Raw genomic sequence first — 22,306 nt, forward strand, 5'->3', positions numbered from 1 at the left:
ATATCAATAATCACAACACATCCATATTTCATTCTCGTTACTAAGGCTCAAACACAAAACATTTATCAAACCTTTTCAATTTCGGCTCAATAGCCACACACAAAGAGCATGATTTCAATTGACTTTATAACTTAGTCCCTACGCACATTCGGTTGTCCGCCATAATATGACAAATCATTTCAATATAATTCAAGTAGGGTCATTACTCGAAGACTTACCTCGGACGTGGTCGAACGATTTCGACGGCTATTCAACTACTTTTTCCTTCCCTTTATTGGATTTAGCTCCCCTTTGCTCTTGAGCTTAATTTAACAAATAAATCGATTTAATCATTTAAGCATCGAAGAGGAATTCAAGGTACTTAGCCCACATATTTTCATTAGACATTAAAGTCACATATGTACGGAAATCATGAATCAACTCAACACATTAGTTAGTACTCTCCTTAACCGAATTTTCTAAGCCAAGAATAGGCATCAATATGCTTCCTCTAACCGAATGCATGCACACCAATTCCCTCATGTGGCGAATATGCATGTCCATGTTGAGGCCAATTATACACTTAGTACCACACAAAAAACAGCATACATTTTACTAACTAACGATTACATATCGTAACTCAATGCGCATCAATCATTTACTTCATAACGAAACATCATCATATGTAAATATATACCTTGAGATAGTATATATGTCATACTAATGCATCATGTGCAATCATATATGTATACATATGTGCAAGAGCCGAATCTCAAGTTGATTATACTAAACATGAGCATAAATCCAAAACACAAATCTTACTTATCATGCAATGAGCATAAATCATACTTATGGATGTACTATGGCGAATACATCACAACACTATAATTTTGGTCATGGTTGAAACAAGAACTTAATACCTCACTCAAAATGCTAAAAATAAAGTCCAAGAGCCATCAATCCACCTTCACATGCATCATTAGCAAGCTTCATATTTAGCATGCAAAGGCATTAACACAAAATCCACCTTGGCTGAATATCATCCCCATGACATAGCAAGGATTTGAACCATGGGTTAATTAGAACTCAAGCTAACAAAAAAAACATGCATGAGTCTCATGGCACAACATCAACCTTACCTTAATCTTGACACAAGTATGGCCAAACTTCCTCCTAATCCCCCTCCAAACCAAGCATGAAGCAAGAACCCCTTCCTTCTTCCTTAGAATTTCAGCTCAAAGAAAATGAAAAAAAGATGAACAACAATTTTTTTCTTCTCTTTCCTCTACTCACGGCAATGGGGAGGGGAGAAGCCTTCACACACAATTTTATTTTTTTCTTACCCATGCATCTTATTTTATTTCTCCTTACATAATGCACTTACAAAACATGTTTCATGACATGTCTTGCCCATATTTCCTTGTCATGGCCGGCCACTAGGCTTTAGTTTAGGAAATTTGACATGCAAACCCTCATTTTTGCATGCATGATCAACTAGTCATCACACATTTCCTATCCTATTTTCAAAGTTTACTACTAGGTCCTTTTAGTGAAATTCACATTTAAAACCCTAAATCAAAACATCAAAAATGTCACACACGAATTAACACATATTATAGGCATCAAAATGAATATTAGATTATTTTTATACCTCGGTTTGGTGGTCCCGAAACCACTTCCCGACTAGGGTCAATTTTGGGCTGTCACAGGGTTCACATTTGGAAAAATACCCATATGTTAAATGTGTTTATTTTGATGTTTTATGGTAGAATATGAAGCTTGAAATTATGTTAAACGACTTGAGCTAAGTGATTTTAAGCGAAAATGAGTAAAACGACATAATTGGTAAAAATACCTAATGGTCATAAGTACATGTTAGAGTGGGAATTTGATGTTGCCGTAGGTAAATAAATGATCAGTGTGTCATAAAACATAAGAACTAGGGATAAAGTTTCATTTTCGAGCTTTGGGGAAAAAGTGTAAATATGCAAAAGTTTAGGTGCAAAATCATAATTTGGTAAAAGTTAGAGTTAAGGACTATTTTGATAAATGTAAATATTGAATAAGTTAAATTTACTATTATAAATCAAGAAGAATGAAATTCGGGGTTAGACCAAGGAAAGAAAAAGGTTGAGGACTAAATCAAAATATTTGATCGTATTTTGTATTGTGGTAAGTTTGCGGTAAATAAATGCAATGTTTTATTATTTATAATTAATGATGTTATTTTTTAGCATCTATATATTTATTTTGTAAATTTATTCCTTGATGATTCAAGCAAGAATTGACGAAGAAATGATATTCAAAAGTCCCTGTTGAACTTTAGGAATGTGTAGGATACAAATGTCATGACATTAGGTTTAAGGATACCAAGTAAGACCATGCCAAGGCATGGCATTGGTAAGTTTTACATGGCAAGGAAATCATGTAAGACCATGTCAAGACATGACATTCATAAACTACGATAAGGCAAAATCCCATGTAAGACCATGCCAAGGCATGGCAATGGTGAGTTCATAAGGCAAGGATACCACGTAAGACCATGTCAAGACATGGAAATGGTAAGTTTAAAAAGGAAAGGTACCCATGTATCCTTAGTATTCTAAATGGTTCAATGGAAAATTTAAAGAGTGTACCAAAGGGAAGGTAAGATAAGTCCATGTTCAAAAGGTTCAGGTTATCTTGATAATTCATTTAGAATATTGTTATTTATTTACATGCAAACTTACTAAGCTTTATGCTTACTCCCTTTATTTTCTCTCTTTTTTTTATGCTATCGCAAAGCCAACTCGAAAAATCATAAGGACGTCGAAGATCGCCTCACACTAAGTTATGGCATGTATAGGGACTTGGCTATTTTGTGTGTATATCCTTATGATATGATTAAAGAATGACATGTGAATATTTGGTAATGATTAACTTATGATATAGCTAAATAAGAACATGTTTTGGTATTATGTATGCCTAGATGAGGTTTGATGCAAAGAAATTATGAAAGAGTAAGAGTTGGCCATGGAATAGTTAGGAAACAACAGCAGTGACATGGATTTGAAAAATCACTAAATATTGTAGAAATGGAATTAAATAGTGAATGAGATATAGAATTAAAGCTTATTGACTCTATTTTCATAGGAAAGAAATAAAGCACACAAAGGAAGTCTATATTCTGAGATATTTAAATTTTTGTAAGACTGATTCAGAGTGACTTCGTGATCCCCTGTTCCAACTTTGGAAAATCACTAGAAATTTTAAAAAACTAATTATAAGTCATAGTTTATATTTATAGATTTTTTAGTGAGTCTATTTCCATTAGAAATAAAGGGAAATGTTATCCGAATTCTGTATAATGAGATAATCAATTTTTAGTGAATAGAGCTTAGGTCCGCTGAACTACGAAACAAGGGAACCTTTAATGAATAAACTGTACTAATTGGCCAAAGAAAAAATTCTGTAGTTTTAGGGAAAATTTACGGATTTAAATTTTGAGTTTTGTAACTCGAGTTAGAATTAATTTAGTAACTATTACGCAGATGGACAATTTTATTATGAATAATGAAATAAATTGTTTTGATTTGTGTAAGTAATCAAAAAAATTTTAATGTTCCCGGTTTGGACTCGAACCGTTCCAATTGCATGTTTTAGGGCCTTGAAGGCCCTTTTTAGGGATTTATTGGATGAATGCGAGCAAATTAATTTTTAAAAGTTAAAAAAAATTATGCCCCGAACAAGTAAGATAAGTCTGGTAACGCCTCGTGCTCTACTCCGACGACGGTCTTGGGTAAGGGGTGTTACATTTATTGGTATCAGGGCAAGATTTTAGTCGGTTCTCAGAATATTCATTATGAGTAAGAGTCTAGCTATACATGCCATACTTATATTTTGATAGTGTGGCGACTCTTGACGATTTTAAAATGTTTTTCTTTTATAGTTATAGATCGCGAATGAGTTGGTGCAGATGATGTAGAAAGTAGCGCGCCCGCTCCCATAGAAGGGATGGTGCCACCAGATAGTAGTGAAAGGCCCGTTATAATTGTCAAGGAGGAGGGGCTCGAGAAGCCTTTTTCCAAGCTATGAATTAATGGTTTGCCGAGTTCGTTCGTACGAATCCGGCCGTTAGACCTCCACCCCCTCATGATCCTTAGACTACCCATGTAGCTTCCCCAGTCACAGATACAGTCAGAATATAGAAGCCACCAGTTGATAAAATTAGAAAACAAGGGGTCGAAGAGTTTTGGGCTACTAAAGATGACGATGCAGAGAAAGCTAAATTTTGGCTCGAGAATACTATCAAGGTCTTTGATGAGTTATCCTGCACACCTGAAGAGTGCATGAAGTGTGTTGTATCACTTTTATGAGACTCGGCCTACCATTGTGAAAGACACTTGTGTCAGTAGTACCGAAAGAGAGGGTTACTTGGGATTTCTTTTAAGAGGATTTCTGTAAGAAATACATTAGTCAGAGGTTCATCAACCAGAAAAGAAAAGAATTCCTTGAACTAAAGTAGGGTAAGATGACAGTGACTGAATATGAACGTGAATTTGTCAGACTCAGTAATTACGCTCGAGAGTGTTTGCCTACTGAAGCTATTATGTGCAAGAGATTTGAAGATGGGCTCAATGATGATATTCGACGGTCAGTCGGTGTTTTAGAAATAAAAGATTTTGTTATTTTAGTTGAAAGAGCTTGTAAGGAGGGGAGTTGTTGAAAGGAAAGGGTAAAGCTGAAATTTAGATGCAAGACACAAAGAAAAGACGGATGAGCAAGTCGTTTCAGTCTACATCCAAGAGGCCTAGAGAGTTCTCTACGAGATCTAATTTTTCAACAGGGTATTCTAGTCAAAACAAAGGTAGAAGATTTATGGGTCAGAAAGCTCAGACCACTTCAATTGCGAGTGTTGGTAGTATTCAGCCTGATAGACCCGAGTGTCCTCAATATGGTCGACATCATCCAGGTCATTGTCGAGCAACTGAGACTGGTTGTGTAACACCCCATACCCGATACCGTTTCCGGAGTCGAACACGAGGTGTTAACGGACTTAATTCATTAATTAAACAGCTCATACAACTCATTTTAAAATTTCCAGACAAGCTGGCTAACTGTATCATAGTCACTTTAAAAATCATATCTCGAGTTACGAAACTCGAAATCCAATTCCGTAAATTTTTCCTGAAACTAGACTCATATATATATCTACTAATTTTTTTCTAGAATTTTTTATTGGGCCAATTAGTACAGTTTATTAGTTAAAGTCTCCCCTGTTTCAGGGTTCAACTACTCTGACCTCTGTGTATTACGAATCAGATATCTCCCTGTAAAGAGCTTCAATGACTATGCTGTTTGTCTCTAATAAAACTAGACTCAATAAGGAATCTGTACATATAAAGTGTGAATTCTAATTATCTTTTTAAAATTTATGGTGAATTTCGAAAGTCAGAACAGGGGATCCAGAAATTGCTGTGGCCCTGTTTCACAAAAATTTAAACATCTCATAAAATATAGCTCATATACCTGTTTCGCTTATTCCATATGAATATAGACTCATCAATCTTCGATTCCATAACTTATTCATTATTTAATTCCATTTCTACTATTTTTAGTGATTTTTCAAACTCACGTCACTGCTGCTGTCTGAATCTATTTTATGGTAAATTTTACCTATTTCATGGTTTCCATGGATTAGCTAGCAATTTGACATACATAATACCAAATATGATCATGATTAGCCATTCCAATGGCTAATCATTACCAAGCATTTCTATTTCCATACCACTCAATAACCATATCATAAGACCATATATACAAAATGATTATAATGCTATACATGCCATACTCAAAATATACAAGCCATTACGCCAAGATGGTATACGGATAGTGTGGCGTGCCTCCGACCGTTCCGATTTCGAGCTGGCTTGTCAACACTACAAGGAATGAAAAGGAGGAGTAAGCATAAATGCTTAGTAAGCTCACATGCAAATAGCAAGTAACATAACCATATAAGCAAACATAAAACATCATTTGCATAATCATCACCAAGACATTCATATCACCTTTTCATTTATCATCTTACCATATTGTTGTTATATCGAGTTTTCAACCCGAGGGTTAAGTACATACCTGTTCAAAGTATCCATTTCACAACACTTACCAATACGTCCCTTTCATCTTGAGTATTCCTCCATTTGAGTAGAACTTTACCCGTTGAACACATCGAATATAATTCGGATACATGGATAACTTGCACATAAGTGCCACATATGTAGCCAAGCTACCATGTAACCCGCCCATAAGTGAACTCGGACTCAACTCAACGAGCTCGGGCGTTCGCATCCATAAGTGAACTCGGACTCAACTCAACGAGCTCGGATGCCTAGTTACATCTCACGAACTCGGACTCAACTCAACGAGTTCGGACATTCGCATCCATAAGTGAACTCGGACTCAACTCAACGAGTTCGGATGCTCAACCATCCTAGTGACATGTCACTTGTATCCTAATCTATTCCTAAGGTTCAAACGGGCTTTTCCTCGAACACTTATCCTTGCCGTCTTAGTAGAATGCCAAATCAATACTCAGTAACAATTATATTTAACAAGTAGTTCACATAATTTACATATTATTTGAAATTAACCACAAAGCATACATTTCATAATAAAATTCAGCTTAACATATAATTAACATCAATAACTTAAAAATAACCATTATGCTACATTATTTACACATGAACTTACCTCGTATGCGAAAATGGCTATTTTTACCATTTAAATCCACAACTTGGTATTTTCCCCATTTTAGCCCAATTTCAGTTTTCCTTGCTCTATCATTTAAAATATAGTCTAATTAGGACTCACATTATTCAAATTGACCCAAAATCATATTTTGGAAAAATTACAATTTTGCCCCTAAACTTTTGTATATTTACACTTTTGCCCCAAAGCTCGTAAATTAAAATTCAGCCTATTTTCTTATGTTTTATGACATGCTGATCATTTTTCCTTCTATGGCAACATCAAATTCTCACTCTAACATGTACTTATGACTATTAGGTATTTTTACCGATTAAGCCCTTTGCTCATTTTCACTTAAAACCGAGTAGCACAAGTTGTCTAACATAATTTAAAACCTCATATTCTATCATAAAACACCAAAATACACAAATTTCACCTATGGGTATTTTTCCAAATATAAACCCTAGGTTAAATTATTGCTAGCATAAGCTAAATCGAGCTCTTGGGACTCCAAAACGTAAAAATCATTAAAAGCGAGGCTAGAACGGACTTAAAATCGAGCTTGGAAGCTTGAAAAACCCTAGCCATGGTTTCTCCTTGCTATATTCGGCCATGGGGTTGAAGATGAGCAAAATTGGCTTTTAATTTTGTATTTTAATTCATTTTACCCTAAATGACCAAAATGCCCTTACTACTAAACTTTCCAAAATTCCATCCATGTCCAATTTTGTCCATAGACTTAGAAATTGGTAAAATTACTCTTTAAGGACCTCTAATTAATAATCTAATTCAATTTTATGCAAAATACTTCTAGAACACAAGTTTTGCAATTTATTCAATTTAGTCCCAAATTTCAAATTAAGCACTTTATGCATAAAATTTCTTCACGAAATTTTCACACAATCATGCAATCATATCATAGACCTTAAAATATTCATAAAATAATTATTTATATCTCGGATTTTGTGGTCACGAAACCACTATTCCGACTAGGCCCAAAATCAGGATATTACAGGTTGTTTCCGATGTGGTGCATCGGATCATTTCATTCAGGAGTGTCCTGAGATGGTTAAAAGAGAAGTAATACCAAGTGTGAGATCAGGCAATGCCCCCGTTAGAGGCAGACCTCAGAGAAGTTCGGGAATAGGGGTAGGTTGAGGTGCATTTAGAGATTCAGCAGCCAGACCAGATGTTAAAGCACCTGCAAGGACCTATGCTATCCGTGCTCGTGAAGAGGCATCCTCCCCCGATGTAATTACTGGTACATTTTCTCTTCATGATGTTAATGTTATTGCTTTGATTGATCCGGGTTCGACCCATTCCTATGTTTGCATGAAATTGATGCCTAGTATGAACATGTCCATAGAGTCTATGGGATTTGTGATTAAAGTATTAAATCTATTGGGTCAGTATGTATTAGTAGACAAAGTATGTAAAAATTGCCCTTTGATGATTAGAGGTTACTATTTTCCGGCCGATCTCATGCTATTGCCATTTGATGAGTTTGATGTGATTCTTGGTATGGATTGGCTGACTGCGTATGATGTGATAGTGAATTTTGAAAAAAATTCATTGAGTTGAAATGCTAAAATGGTGAAATTCTTCAGGTTAATCCAGATGATTCAGATAATTCAATTGCCATGATTTCTGTTATGTCTACTCATAAATGCTTGGGAAAAGGATATGAAGCTTATCTTACTTTTGTGTTGAATACTAAAGATCCAGAGTTGAAAATTGAATCAGTGCCTGTGGTATGTGAGTTTCTTGATGTGTTTCCGGAAGAACTAACAGGTTTGCCTCCTACCAGAGAAGTTGAGTTTGGTCTTGAATTGGTTCCAGTTACAACACCTATTTCTATTGCTCCTTATAGAATGGCTCCAATGGAATTGAGAGAATTGAAAGTTTAGTTGCAAAAACTAACAGAGAAAGGCTTTGCAAGACCTAGTTGTTCACAATGGGGTGCACCAGTGCTCTTTGTGAAAAAGAAAAATGGTTCGATGAGATTATGCATAGATTATCGACAGCTTAACAAGATGACTATTAAGAATAAGTATCCACTTCCTAAAATTGATGATTTGTTTGATCAATTGAAGGGAGCTACTATGTTCTCTAAGATAGATTTGAGATCCGGATATTATTAGTTGCGAGTTAAAGAGTCAGATGTTTTGAAGACTGCTTTCCGGACTAGGTATAGCCATTATGAGTTCTTTGTGATGCCATTTGGCTTGACTAATGCTCCTGCCATGTTCATGGACTTAATGAATCGAATTTTCAGACCTTACTTGGATAAATTTGTAGTTGTGTTCATTGATGATATCTTGATTTATTCTCATGATAAGATTGAGCATTCAGAGCATTTGAGAACAGTTTTACAGACTTTGAGAGATAATCAGCTTTATGCCAAGTTTAGCAAAAGTGAGTTCTGGTTTCAGGAAGTTGGTTTTCTTAGACATATAGTCTCAGGTGAAGGCATTAGAGTTGATCCGAGCAAGATTTCAGCCATTGTTGATTAGAAGCCTCCCAGGAATGTATCAGAGGTCAGAAGTTTTCTTGGTCTCACCAGTTATTATAGACAATTTGTAGAGGGATTTTCCATGATAGCTACTCTATTGACAAGATTGCTACAGAAAGATATCAAGTTTGAATGGACTGAAAAGTGTCAACAGAGTTTTGACAAGTTAAAGGCATTGTTGACTGAAGCTCCTGTCTTAGTACAACCAGAACCGGGTAAAGAGTTTGTGATTTACAGTGATGTGTCCTTGAATGGACTAGGCTATATGCTTATGTAGGAAGGAAAGGTAATTGCTTATGCCTCTAGACAGCTAAAGCCACATGAGAAAAATTATTCGATACATGATTTAGAACTAGCTGCCATTGTATTTACGTTGAAAATCTGGAGACATCACTTGTATGATGAGAAGTGCCGAATATTTACTGATCATAAAAGTTTGAAATACTTGATGACTCAGAAAGATTTGAACTTGAGGTAAAGAAGATAGCTAGAGTTGATTAAAGATTATGAACTAGTGATCGATTATCACCCAGGTAAGGCAAACGTGGTTGCTGATGCTTTGACTAGAAAATCTTTATTTGTATTAAGAGCTTTGAACATTAGTTTAACCTTATCGGATGATGGTTCTATCTTAGCCGAATTAAGAGCTAAGCCAATGTTTCTTGAAGAAATTTGTGAAGTGTAGAAAGATGACAGTGAGTTGCAAACCAAAAGAGCTCAGTGTGAGTCGGGTATAGAGTCAGATTTTCAGATTAATTCTGATGGTTGTTTAATGTTCAGAAATCGGATATGTGTACCAAAGAATGATGAGCTTATTCAAAAGATTTTAGAGGAAGCACATAGCAGTTCCTTGTCTATTCATCCAGGTAGTACAAAGATGTATAATGATTTGAAGAAAATGTATTGGTGGGTAGGAATGAAGAGAGATATCTTAGAGTTTGTTTCTAGATGCTTGATCTGTCAGTAGGTAAAAGCCGAACATTAGGTACCTTCAGGTTTATTGCAGCCTGTGTTAGTTCCTGAGTGGAAATGGGATCAAGTTGCCATGGATTTTGTGACAGGATTTCTGTTGACACTGAGAAAGAAAGATGCAGTGTAGGTTGTGATTGATAAGATAACGAAGTCGATTCATTTTATTCCAATTTGTATGGGTTATTTACTTGAAAAATTGGTTGAGTTATATATTTCAGAGATAGTCAGACTACATGGAGTACCACTATCGATTATTTCAGATAGAGACCCGAGATTCACTTCGCGGTTTTGGAAGAAGTTACAAGAAGCTTTGGGCACAAAGTTGAGTTTTAGTACAACCTTCCATCCTCAGACCGATGGTTAGTCAGAGAGAGTTATTCAGATACTTAAGGATAAGCTCAGATGTTGTGTCTGAGAATTTCAAGGTAGTTGGGAGAAATATTTGCCATTGGTAGAGTTTGCTTATAATAATAGTTACCAGTCAAGTTTGAAAATGACACCTTATGAAGCTTTATATGGACGTAAATGTAGCACACCTTTGTATTGGACAAAGCCTAAAGAAAATCAGATTTACGGGGTTGATTTAGTTAAAGAAGCTGAAGAGAAAGTGAAAGTTATCAGAGATTGCTTGAAAGCAGCTTCAGATAGCCAGAAGTCTTATGCAGACTTGAAAAGAAAAGAGATTGAGTATCAAGTTGGTGATAAAGTGTTCTTGAAAGTATCCCCGTGGAAGAAAGTCTTTAGATTTGGCAAGAAAGGCAAACTAAGTTCGTTTTATTAGACTGTTTGAGGTGACTGAAAAAGTTGGACCATTAGCATATCGGTTAGCTTTGTTGCCAGAGTTAGAGAAGATTCATGATGTGTTCCATGTGTCCATGTTACGTCGTTATCGTTCTGATCCTTCACATCTGATTTCACATACAGAGGTTAAGATTCAGCAAGATATGACTTATGTGAAGAACCGGTAACGATTTTAGCTCGAGAGGTCAAGCAACTAAGGAACAAAAGTATTGCACTTGTGAAAGTATTATGGAATAGGCATGGGGTAGACAAGGGTACATGGGAGCCTAAAGAGGTAATGTGAAAACAGTATCCAAATCTTTTCACAGGTAAGATTTTCGAGGACAAAAATTCTTAAAAGGGGGAAGAAATGTAACATCCCAAAATAGGGCCTAAACAGAATAGAGGTTGCGAAACCATGAATCTGAGATAGAAAAGTTTATTCCGATTAATTTTTATAATTTACCGAGTGATTAGATGCATGTGTTAGAGTATCGATGGAAAATTTTATAGATAACATGCTTAATTTGCCTACTAGGGCTTACTTGCAAAAGTTGATAAATATGAGTTTTAGATGCTAAAGGATTAAATTGAAGAGTATAATTGATGTAGAGGACCTTAAATGGTAATTAAACCATTAGGTTTTCATGGACAAAAATGGACATACATAGATAAAAATAATTAAAGTTTTAATGAAGGGTATTTTAGTCATTTGGTAATTAAAAGATTAAAAAAGGGAAAAAGATGGCAAAATGTGCCCATCTTCTTCATTGGGCTGACATTTCCAGGGTTCTTCATAGCTAGGGTTTTGTCAAGCTTCCAAGCTTCATAGTAAGCGATTCCAAGCCTCTTTTTTAATGTTCTTTACGTTTTTGAAGTCCCGGTAACTTGATTTAGCTTATTCTAGCAATAATTTAACCTAGGGTTCATATTCGGAAAAATACCCATAGGTGAAATGTGTTTATTTTGATGTTTTATGGTAGAATATGAAGCTTGAAATTATGTTAAACGACTTGAGCTAAGTGATTTTAAGCGAAAACGAGTAAAACAAAATAATCGGTAAAAATACCTAATGGTCATAAGTACATGTTAGAGTGGAAATTTGATGTTGCCGTAGGTAAAAAAATGATCAGCATGTCATAAAACATAAGAATTAGGGATAAAGTTTCATTTTCGAGCCTTGGGGAAAAAGTGTAAATATGCAAAAGTTTAGGGGCAAAATCATAATTTTGTAAAAGTTAGATTTAAGGACTGTTTTGATAAATATGAATATTAAATAAGTTAAATTTGCTATTATAGATCAAGAAGAACGAAATTCAAGGTTAGACCAAGGAAAGGAAAAGGTTGAGGACTAAATTAAAATATTTGATCGTATTTTGTATCGAGGTAAGTTTGCGGTAAATAAATGCAATGTTTTATTATTTATAATTAATGATTTTATTTTTCAGCATCTATATATTTATTTTGTAAATTTATTCCTTGATGATTCAATCAAGAATTGATGGAGAAATGATATTTAAAAGTCCTGGTTGAACCTTAGGAATGTGTAGGATACAAATGTCATGACATTAGGTTTAAGGATACCAAGTAAGACCATGCCAAGACATGGCATTGGTAAGTTTTACAAGGCAAGGAAATCATGTAAGACCATGTCAAGACATAGCATTGATAAACTACTATAAGGCAATGATCCCATCTAAGACCAAGCCAAGGCATGGCAATGGTGAGTTCATAAGGCAAGGATACCACGTAAGACCATGTCAAGACATGGCAAACGTAAGTTTAAAAAGGAAAGGTACCCGTGTATCCTTAGTATTCCAAATGGTTCAACGGAAAATTTAAAGAGTGTACCAAAGGGAAGGTAAGATAAGTCCATGTTCAAAAGGTTCAGGTTATCCTGATAATTCATTTAGAATGTTGTTATTTACTTACATGCAAACTTACTAAGCTTTATGCTTACTCCCTTTCTTTTCTCTCTTTTTTTTATACTATCGCAAAGCCAACTCGGAAAATCGTAAGGACGTCAGAGATCGCCTCATACAATCAACGAGCAATATCAGTATTTTGTGACTAGAAATACTTTAAGTTATGGCATGTATCGGGACTTGGCTATTTTCTATGTATGTCCTTATGATATGATTAAAGAATGGCATGTGAATACTTGGTAATGATTACCTTATGATATAGCTAAATAAGAACATGTTTTGGTATTATGTATGCCTAAATGAGGTTTGATGCAAAGAAATTATGAAAGAGTAAGAGTTGGCCATGGAACAGTTAGGAAACAGCAGCAGTGACGTGGTTTTGAAAAATCACTAAAAATTGTAGAAATGGAATTATATGGTGAATAAGATATAGACTTAAACCTTATTGAGTCTATTTTCATAGGAAAGAAACAGAGTAAGCAAAGGAAGTCTATATTCTGAGATATTTAAATTTTTGTAAGACTGGTTTAGAGTTACTTCGTGATCCCCTGTTCCAACTTTGGAAAATCACTATAAATTTTAGAAAACTAATTATAAGTCATAGTTTATATTTATGGATTTTTTTAGTGAGTATGTTTTCATTAGAAACAAAATGTTATCCGAATTCTGTATAATGAGATAATCAATTTTTAGTGAAGAGAGGTCAGGTCCACTGAAATGTAAAACAGGGGAACCTTTAATGTCTAAACTGCACTAATTGGCCAAACTAAAAAATTTAAAAATATTATGGTAAGAAGATATATGAGTCTAGTTTCAGGAAAAATTTATTGATTTAAATTTAGATTTTTGTAACTCGATTTATAATTAATTTAGTGACTGTTACGCAGATGGATAGTTTTATCATGAAGAGTGAAATAAATTGTTTTGATTTGTGTAAGTAATCGAAATTTTTTTTATGTTCCCGGTTTGGTCTCAAACCATTCCAATTGCACTTTTAGTTCCTCGAAGGCCCTTTTTAGGGATTTATTCGATGAATGTGAATGAATTAATTTTTAAAAGTAAAAAAAAAATTATGTCCCAAACAAGTAAGATAAGTCTGGTAATGCCTTGTGCTTGCCTCTGGCGACGGTCTCGGGTAAGGGGTGTTACACCATGTGGAAAGAGGACATACATACTGACTTGTATCACATAGTCAAGGACACACCCATGTGCCAGACCATGTGAAAACTAGAGAGTATACTGACTTGGGTCACACGGCCAACCACACGCCCATGTGTCTAGCCCATGTGCCCTTCGAAATGGCCACACATGTCCGTGTGCTAGGCCATGTGCCATTTAGGGGGTATACTAACTTATACCATACGGCCAGTCACACGCTTGTGTGTGAGAACGTGTGGAGCATACTGACTTCAATTCAATTTCAACACCAGGGGACACACGGCCGTGTAACCTAACCGTATGTCGCACATGGCTGAGACACACACTCGTGTCTCTTCCTGTGTGGACAAAAATAGGCCATTTGCAAAGCCAATTTGCCACCCTTTTTGCACATACCTAAGTAAACTCAATTGGTACCATTTTAAGTCACAAATATGTAGCCAAAGTTTATCAACAAATACACAATCATACCAAATCCATTTCAACCATTTCAATACTCAATTCAATGCTATTTACCTATTCAAACACTAATCAACTTAACTTGCTTTTCTAAGCATAATTCACATGTATATTTCATTTAACTAAACCAATCCAAATATACATAATCACTTTAACCATATTCATTCAATATAGGGCTATTACCAAACATTAAAAGTAGAAATATATACACATTCATAAGCATCTTCAAGTTTATCATTTTATGCCAACTCAAATGTCCAAAATACATATCCATCAAACATATCAAAATGACACAAGCCTATACATGGCATATACCACATATACATGACATCAAAAGTACCAAATTAGATGATTGATAGTGTGATAAGGTCTCTGACAATTCCTAGATTTGAGCTAGCTTCTTAGAACTATAAAAGATAGAAACAAATATACACAGTAAGCTATAAGCTTAGTAAGTTTGTATGTGAACATGAAATAATCACAACATTCATATAGCAATTCAAAATAGATAATATCATCAACATCTAAAGCATCAATTCATAAGCTAACATAAAATTTATTCATATCCTCATTCATGAGTTCTTAACCTCATCTATCTCGATACTTGAATAGTTTTCCATACATACCTGTACCCATACATTTCTATTTCTCATCAATACTCTTATCAAACTGCTCCTTTTTATAAGTGCTTATGATATATATTCATCTATTGTTCGATGCCATAGTCCAACTATGGTCTTACATATACATTGCCAAGGCCCTTCTGTGGTACTTTCGTTCACATGCCATAACCCGGTTATGGTCTTATTACTCGATTGCCATAGCCCTATTATGGTCTTATTCAGCAACTTGCCTTAATCAATTCATACATTTCCTTTACTATTTCAACATTTATTCAATAGAATAAATACTATCTCATAATTCATCCATTAAATAGATAGGTGCACATTTAAGTTCAATTATACGAACTTACCTCGTATACAGAATTGACGGATCGATTTGACTACTCGATATCCTTGTTTTTCCCCCGATCTAAATCTGAATTCTTTCTTTATTGATCTATATGAATTCAAAATTGACTTATTCAATCACATATTCTTTCAATTTAATCCATAACACACATTTGGGCTTTTTACACATTAGCCCCTAAACTATTATATTTTTACAATTTAGTCCCTATTTCACAAATACACAAAATTCACATAATTTCATTATACTCTAGCTTAGCCGAATTACCCATAGCTCCCTAACAGCCCATAACTTTCATTTATTTCACATTTTCAACCCTTCAATTTACACATTTCACAATTTAATCATTTTTTGACATTTTTGTCAAAAATCACTTTACAGAACATGTAAAACTATCATCAAGCTTTCATATTTCAACATTAAACATCAAAGAACACATAGATTCAACAATGGAAACTCTCAAAATCTTTAACGGATTCAAAATCTAAGGTACGGGCTAGCTAGAACATGAAGCAACGATTACAAAAACATAAAAAAAAATTAAAAACCGAGTTCAAAACACTTACCAATCAAGCTTGCAAGTGTCGAATGTTAAAACCCTAGAATAGCTTCTTTTTCTTCAACAATTTCGATGAAAAAGATGATATTAAGCTTAAAAATTGATTTTGTTTTATTTATCATATGTTAATAATGTTAATTACCATAATAAACTTAATGAAAAACCATTTAAAACATCCATTAAATGTCCATAAATGTCCATTAGCACTACCAATGGTCTAATATGATCATAAGGACCTTTAATTTAATAAACCATGGCTATTAGATACCTTTAACAAATAGAATGCAACTTTTGCATTTTACGTGATTTAGTCCTTTTTCTCAAATTGAGCAATTAAACGATAAAATTACTTCACGAAAATTTCACACATTCATAATTTCATGCTATAAACACATAAAATAATATTAAAAATAATTTTTCAACATTGGATTCGTGGTTCTGAAACCACTGTTCTAATTTAGCTAAAACTAGGTTGTTACACATTCAATAAAAGGATTACTATTCACAAAAATTGCTCTTTAATTTGAAATGGATGGATGGAAAATAATCTCTTCTTTATCAAACCAAATAACTATTTGATGCTTCAAACTACAATGATGGATAAAAAGTTAAAACTTCTCACTCTAATGAGGGGTACCTATGACACTTAAGACTTGGTCATTTTAACTAAGAAAGAATCGCTAGACTCGTGAAAGATGGTCCCTTAAGTATTCTTAAGGAAATTAGTCTTCCACAATATGAATCTTGCTTGGAAGGTAAAATGACTAAGAGGTCTTTTAATGCGAAAGGTACAAGGGTCAACCAAACTTTAAAACTTGTACACACTGATGTATGTGGTCTCATGTGCATCAGTGCCCGAAAAGGTTATGATTATTATGTGACTTTCATCAATGAATATTCTCGATATGGACATGTTTATCTAATGCACCACAAAAACAAACCTTTGATAAATTTTGAGAGTTTCGTGCTGAAGTAGAAAAGCAATTATTATGAGCATCAGTGCCCGAAGAGGTTATGATTATTATGTGACTTTCATCGAGGACTATTCTCGATATGGATATGTTCATCTAATGCACCACAAAAACAAACCTTTGATAAATTTTGAGAGTTTCCTGCTGAAGTAGAAAAGCAATTAGGTTTATCTATGACAGCCCGTTTTTCAATAGTGTCAAAAATAGTAGTTTTGGGGCCACGAATTGACGATTAAGTTTGTTAATATTATTATTTAATATTTACGATTGGAGTATGGTTTTAAAAAGGTTTTTGATATGATAATTGATGCTATTCGAATGATTAGTTAAGTTCAAGTGGTAAGACCCTAAGGTCAAGCGGTTTTAGAAAATGAGGTATCGAGACCTCGTTTCTATAAACCAAACCGTAAATATTTTTATAAGTATTTACTGAGTGTCATTAAGGTGGTATTAAAGTTTCATTGAAAAATTTTAATGTTTCGATATTTAATTAAGAAAAAAAGATTAAATTGTAAAGGTTGTAAAATTTAATGGCTAAAGCATTATTTGTATCTAATGGATATAAAAGCATGAAATAAGGGCTTGAAGTTGTAATTCAACCAAATTAAAGGATAGTGGATGAACATGGCTTGGCATTTGGTGAGATTTGGTTGAGTTTTAAGGGTACAATGATAATTATTCAATTAAACCTAAAATTAAATAAAAAAAAATTAAGGCAATCATCTCTCTTTGATGTTTTACTGAAATTGAGAATGAAACAAGCCATGGAAGAGGATTTGAGCATTCGGTCTTCTTTTGGAGCATGCATGATCAAGATCGAGTGGAAAATTAAGAAGAATGAAAATTACCAAAATGCCCCTGTACTTTAACATTTTTGCAATTTAGTTAGGTAAGTTCGTATTGTTAGAATTTAACATCAATATGAATTTTTTAGTAGATTAACATGGTACAACTTATATATTTATTTTTAAATGTTGATAATTAATGGTAATTTGAGATATAACATTGAAATTGATGCTCAGTTTGGATTAAACGCAGGATAGAGCACAATCGTGATTTGGTGTGTTCTGGGGGTTTCGAGTGGAGATGGTATTGGACAGATATCTGTACATTACTCGAGTTGTAACGCCCTAAAATATCTGTATTTTTTCTTGTAAATAATTGACACACAACTGTGTATCAGCTTCAGTGGTTAAGTGTTCTGGGTGTGTGTGTGAGGTCTTGGGTTCAAGTCTCAACCTTTGGAAAAGTTTTAAATTTTTCTGAAAGCCTTACTCTTGTTCAGTAGGCTTTTATTTGATTGTTTGTAAAAAACATATCAGAATGGGCCTGCTGGTCTGGTGGCTAAGTGGAATGTTAGTATGTTTGGGGTCCTATGTTCAAGTATTTGCAAGAGCATTATTTTTGCTCGTCTGTTCTGAAGAGTTTGAGTTGGACTAAAAATCTGAGTAGTGGGTGGTTGAGATAGAGTAGGTAGTGGGATTTGGGTAATCAGTTTCCCAAAATTCTCTCCCCAAAAAAAACTGACATATTCTCTTCCACCCTTTCTTCCTCTTTTTTTTTTTTGCTTCTTCCGAATCTTCACCTTTCTTGCTGTCAATTTCAGTTCTACCTTTTTCATACTACCATTTTTCGCGTCTCTTTACTACAGTATCTCTAGTACATTATTGGTAAATTTTGTAAGTATGATTTCCTTTTTGGTATGTTGAATTATTGTTAATGGAGTTCTAACTTATGTTTAGGAGAGGATTAAGGAGTTTGGGTCTTAAATCGATGCTGTGGAAGTGCGAATACATCATTGTTTCATTTGGATATAAGGGTTGTAGGTGGTTTTCGGGATTGTCTATTCATGACAACTTGATTTGATATTGGTTTAAGTGACTAAATTGGGGTTTTCTCAATCGATTATAGGTTCTAGATTGCTCGGGATTACTTTTGCTACAAAAAAATACTAGGTGTGTACCCAAAAACACAGAAAAAGAGAATCGATGAAAGCTAAAAAAATAAAACTGTCGACGCCACACAAGCATGTGGTTGCTTATATGGTAGGCTGTGTGGCAGTACACGGGTGTGTGACCGATAAGTCAAGCCGTGCGTGCAAGACTCGAGCACATGACATGACCATGTGATGGCTGGTGAGGCCGTGTGCAACACATGAGCTTGACCTATTGGGCCGTGTCAGCCACACAAGCGTGTGGGCCCACATAGGTGAACCACGCGGGCAAGTGGAATACTCTAAAAGATTGTTCAGGTCGCCCAAGTCGACTGAGACCTACTGTAGCATCGGTGAGAGTTACTTGACCCCTTATTACGTGATCTGACTATGTATATATGTGCATTAGCATGTACACCGATTTGTATATATATGATCTGTTAATTGCATATTTGCATGTTATGTATTGTATGTTGCATTGCATAGAGGTTGGGTTAATGTTAATGGAGGAAGTGTTCTGAAAGGCTCCTAAGCCTGATATTTGGCAACACAGCTGCAATTATCTGATTATGTGCCGCATTCGGTACAGCATGGGGTGTAGAGATGGGTGGGTCGATTGTATCCCCACATGGTGTGTAGGGTTGGACGGAGTTGGTGTGTAGAGGCTGGTAGGTAGGACTCTATTTAATTTGTTCTGATCTGCATACTGTATCTAAGATGGGCCAAGGGCCTAATATGTATATGTCTAATTCTGTATCTAAGAGGGCTAAAGCTCACACTGATTTCTGTAAGGGGCTCCGACCCAGACTGATTATGATTATGATCTGATGTATGTCTGTATGCACGTTTTCTGTGGGGATCACACACTGAGTTGCGAAAACTCACCCCTTTTTTTTCTATTTAATTTGTGTAGGTAATTCCCAGACTTGACGGATCGGTGTAGCGGAGGACTCGAGGGTGGCCATACGTAAATTTTTAGACTATTTGTCCGATTACATCCAGTTTTTATTGCTTATTTGGGGTTTTTGATGTAATTTTGGACTTGGACTGTTTGGTTTTAATTCGGGACTTTATACGGTTTTGTTATTATTTAAATTGCAACTCATCAAAACATAGTTTCCCTAAAACTAAGGTTTTTGTAATATAAACGATTTTACCTAAAACTAATTATTTAAGTTTTAAAAGCTTCCGTGTAAAAGAGATGTTTGAATCAAATCATTTAGAATTTGATTTTTCGAACTGAGTAAAAGTTTAAAAAAGAAACGATTTGAAAGTCATTACATTTTTTAAAACACTCTCATGTGACTTCGACAGATCCGGCCATAACGTTTAGGCCAAGTTTGGGATTTACATTTAGTGGTATCAGAGCTAGGTTGCAAAAATCGGCTATGGAATTGGGTTGTAAAGATTGGTTTTAAAGAAATGGTTTGTAAATAATTTGAAATATTTTTGGAATAAGTATGTGGTACACCGAGTTTCCGGTGCCGATCCTGTAAGTTTCTGAAACTCTGTTTAGAATTGTCTGAAAGTATGAATTGAATGTACTGAAACTACTTTAGGTAGTATATTACATTGAGAACACTCTAGGAGTGTAAACTAGAAACTGTAATGATAAACTAGAAACTGTAGTGAGATTACTACTCGCGATAACTGACTCTGAACATTCTGATACTGTATTGCATAAAATATCTGTTAATAAAATATCAGAATTGTTAATTAATGCATAAAACTGTTAACACAGATAAATTTTGAAATATACGATGAGAGCATGGGGTATCTGCGGACGGGGTACTAGAGGCCGGGGTAGAGGCCATAGGGGGCTCGAGCTGAGTCTTCATCTTTAGGTAGCATGTCGAATCTTGATATGAGCAAGACGCCAATTTCACCAGCTACAGAGACTGGGTCTTATGATCGCACGGCCAGGGATGACGCATTGTCCCAGGCTATTTTGAGGATTTTAGAGAGGGTCGCTAGGCCCAATACTAGATTTGAGGGCCGAGGGTCAGTTACGAAATGACTCCAGTCCAATAAGGCTGAGTTACTCAAGGGTGTCGTTGGAGTCACCCCTAACGTGGCTGAGTATTGGATGGAGGCCACTGAGAGAATTATAGACAATCTGGATTTTACTACTGAGCAGAAGATTAAGGGGGTTGTTTCTCTGCTTCGCAACGAATCATACCAGTAGTGGTTGACGATTAAGAAGGGCACTCAGCCCAACCAATTGAACTTGGATTACTTTAAGACTATGTTCCAGGGTAAGTAAGTGGGGGATAGCTACATTGATACCAGGAGGCATGAGTTCCTTAATCTCACCCAAGGAGATCGTTCTGTGGCCAAGTATGTGGTCGAATTTCTGAGACTAAACCATTATGCGCGAAGCATGGTGGAGACTGAATATGAAAGATGTGTCCATTTTGAGGATGGTTTTTGGGATAACCTGAGGGTGCTGATAGCTCCACAGAGGGAACGTGAGTTTGCTGTTTTGGTCGAGAAGGCCAAGATTGCTGAGGATTTTAAGCGCTTGGAGCACCAGAATAGAGATCGTGAAAGGGGTAAAAACAAGAGGATTCGGAGCTCTCGAGTTCTAGGTTAAGGCCTAAGAAAAAAGCCAGATCTGATGGGCCAGTGAGAGTTGGGCCTCCTATTGCACCTACAAGGGTGGCGTTGTGTAGGCACTATGGTAGACGCCATCCGGGTGAATGTTGGAGGACTATTGGGGCATGCTTGAGATGTGGATCGACTGAGCTATAACACCCCTCGCCCGTATCCCTCGCCGGAACAGGGTTCAAGGTGTTACCTGACTTAAACTCAGTCAATCACACAAAACTATGCCGAAAAATTTCAATCAATTTAAAACTTTTCTTTTCACATGCAATCAGTCCCATATATGGGCTTACGAGGCCCAAAACATCACTAGCCAACACCTTTGGCTAAATAATAATATCACATACTCAACATTAAAACCCTATACATGCCATAGAATCGAAATACTAAGATTTACTTACACCAATAGCGTGAGCTCGACAGTGTGATAATATCTCCGGCGAACTCCAACCCGAGCAAGTAACTGAAGTCAACAATCTATAAAACAGAGGAATGTAACAACGGAGTAAGCTTTCATAGTAAGTCTTAAGCAATGCAAACAAATAAACGCAATTATACATCGATTATTTAATTTCTTAAGAGGCCATATTCTAGGTATATTGCCATCTGGCCGAATACACACAAACACATAATGCACGTTCAGCATTCTTATCACACTTAATCTGAATTCGTATAACATAATTAAATCAAATAGTTTCACATACTTTCACACCCTGACCCAGTGTATCATGATCATATATATAGTTATAACATTTATTC

The sequence above is a fragment of the Gossypium arboreum genome, chromosome 4, assembly GCF_025698485.1.
Source record: "Gossypium arboreum isolate Shixiya-1 chromosome 4, ASM2569848v2, whole genome shotgun sequence".
Taxonomy (NCBI): Eukaryota; Viridiplantae; Streptophyta; class Magnoliopsida; order Malvales; family Malvaceae; genus Gossypium; species Gossypium arboreum.